Raw genomic sequence first — 2,954 nt, forward strand, 5'->3', positions numbered from 1 at the left:
GAAAAATACTACCATCTCCATTGTTTCCCCATTTCAAGTTATATTGTGTTGTCTTTGCAATTTTATTACTTTGTCATCTGCATTGTCGTTAGCTAAAAACTAGTCATTTTTATAGACTATTGTCTCCACAATTTTCATACTCTATCATCTCCAATTTTTGGCGTCTACAATCCTATCTTGTTGTCTATGATTTGTAAATGTAAGTAATAGGTATATCATACTTTCTTTTTATTCTATCATCTATGATTTTATGTTGTCTCTACTTGTATTTTTTCGTCAATGTTTTTTTGTCAACTCCATGCTTTGTCATCTCTGCCTGCATTTTGCGGTTTTGTAGGATTGGAGTCATTCTAAACTTATTTACATATTTTAAAAAAAAAAAAAGTTAAAATAATTTTTTCCCATAGTTAGCTTTCATTTGTTGAGATTTGTTAGAGCTAATCAAGTTGTTTATTGCAGCATTGTAGATGGGAGCATTTTAGACACCTAACCATGTTTTCTTGCATGTTTTTCTTAATATTTTTATTGCTATTGGGAATGAACTTGAATGCTTAAACACTTGTCTTGGAATGTATGTTGCAATTAATTTTGATAAATCCAACACACTCTTGAATGTTTTGAAGCTAAAATAATCCAAATTTAATCTTTGAAGGCCTTAAAGAAATTCACAAACATTTTTTAGAATGAATGCTTAGAAGTCAAATACACTCTTCAATGCATCAAGGTCAAAGAACAATGCTACAATACACATTTCAATTTGGGTTTAAAATGTATCTTATCAAATCTTGAATGCTTAAGGATCAAAGAACATTGCAATGAACCTTTAGATTTGGTTTTTAAAATAAACACTCACTCAATCTTAAATGCAATAAATGAACTTTCTCTATCTCTATCAATTTTCTTATGTTGACACGAATTGATTTATTTTTGTTGTCGAATCCTTGATTTTATTATGTTGATGATGCTGTCAAGTTGGAAAGAACATTGTATGCTATAAACATGAGTGTCTTCAAAAGTAGATAGAAAACTTAAAGCTTTATTGGAAAAGAACAAGTGTCTTTTAATCCCAAGACCACTTACATATTCACTCCTCTTGCGCCTTTAGGTGATCTTGAGTGCAGAAGAAATAAGTGGCCTTGTTTTATATTTTTCTAGGAGGCCTTCTTAGGGATTTCATCACCCCTTGGGATGACCTCAACTCTAGTGTTTTGGTAGAATATAAATATGAGGAGGTGAATCGAAAGACACCTCTCTTGGAAGTAAAATCTTGTCACTCTTGGCTAAGCCCCAAAGAAATTTATACCTTTGGGAAGTGAAGGTGGAGATTTGTGTTACTGTCTTCTCCTAATTGTGTGACATTATTTTCTTTCATCTACAAATTTGGGCCTCACATACCTTGTGTATATCGAGGACACCTCTAGTTGAGCTTATATATCCTAGTCAAAACCGTATAAGATTGTTGGTGTGTTCAACGTGCTAAGTGTTCAAAAACCTCCCCATTTGAAGGGGATACACCATCTAAAATTTTCTTGTATATATTTTGTTGTATGCTTTGCATGTTATGTTTCAAAAATCCAAAAAAATCATAAAAGTTCAAAATCCAAAAGTATTTCAAAAACAACAAAATAACAAAAAGAAGTTCTTGTTTTCCCCATCACTTCTTCTATCCATCAAATTCATCACCATCATGCATCTCTTTTTTTAATCATTCAAATCATTCCTCAAAACCTTAATCAATCCCAATCCTCTTTACCATTTCCTTATTCTCTTAATCATTCAATCAAATCTCTAATCATCATCCTAATCATGGTTCATAATCCACATGAAGATCCAATTTCCTAAGTCAATGATACATCCTCATGATTCCTAATCCAATCCCTTGTTAATTTCATTCTTTTCTAATCAATTCCTAAGTCAATCCATTTACATCTTCAATACAAAATCAATCTTTCTGATTTCATATATTCACATCTTCTTCTAATTGAATTTTCATAAATCTTCTACTTTGGACTTAGGACCAGCATCATAATCATTGGACTTTAATCCCAGTTATCTTGAATGACCCAAATCTTATCAAGATTATCTCAAACCTTCATCCAATATCAAATCAAATCAATATCACTATCAACATCAAGTCAAATCCAATCTAAATCAAATCAAACGCACAAACCAAAATTGCTCCTAGTCCTCATGTCATATTTCATCCATCATCAAAGCTTTCATCACCCCTCATCTAAGTTCCATGGATAAGAATTGGCTTAATCAAATGGTTGGGGACCTTCAAAGGCTATATGGATTCACACCTCTAGCACAAACCTCATATCAAATCAATCCTCAAAATTGCATGTCCAATCCTAATGCATCTCACATTTCTTATTCTTTTACCTTTGACAAGGGAAATCTACCTCATTATCCTTCAACTAGCTATGATTCCATTCATAGCCCACACAATTCCCCAAACATTAATGTCATCGCCAAAGAAATTAAGGAACTAAAGAATTCTATCTTAAGCCCAGCAAATCAAAAGAAAAAGTCGACCTTCTATGACATATGTCCTCTTCCCCCATGTTTTGAAGACCATAATCCTCATGTCCCATACAACTCAAATCCTCCATGTAATCCCCCATACTTTGAGCTTAATGTCCAAAAAAATCATCCCAATCCCCTACCCATACCTCCACCTTCACACAATCCTAATCCTCAAAAAGCAACATCATCCCCACCTTGCAATAGGTTTATCTCACTAGAAACCTTGTCTAAGTATAAAAATAAATAAATAAAGTGATCCAGTCACCCAAAGTCATGCATCCAGTGCCATCTCAAGAACTTGTTCAAAAGCATGCCATTATGGATTCCTTTTCTCCTCTAGATCCAAGCATTTCACCATCACATTATTCCCTTATCCATCAAGATCCATTTATCCCTCTTATTCCATCTAATGACCCCCTTCCTAA

This window comes from Cupressus sempervirens, chromosome 3 (genome assembly GCF_028749045.1).
Source record: "Cupressus sempervirens isolate cs-2001-9-10 chromosome 3, ASM2874904v1, whole genome shotgun sequence".
In the NCBI taxonomy this organism is placed as follows: Eukaryota; Viridiplantae; Streptophyta; class Pinopsida; order Cupressales; family Cupressaceae; genus Cupressus; species Cupressus sempervirens.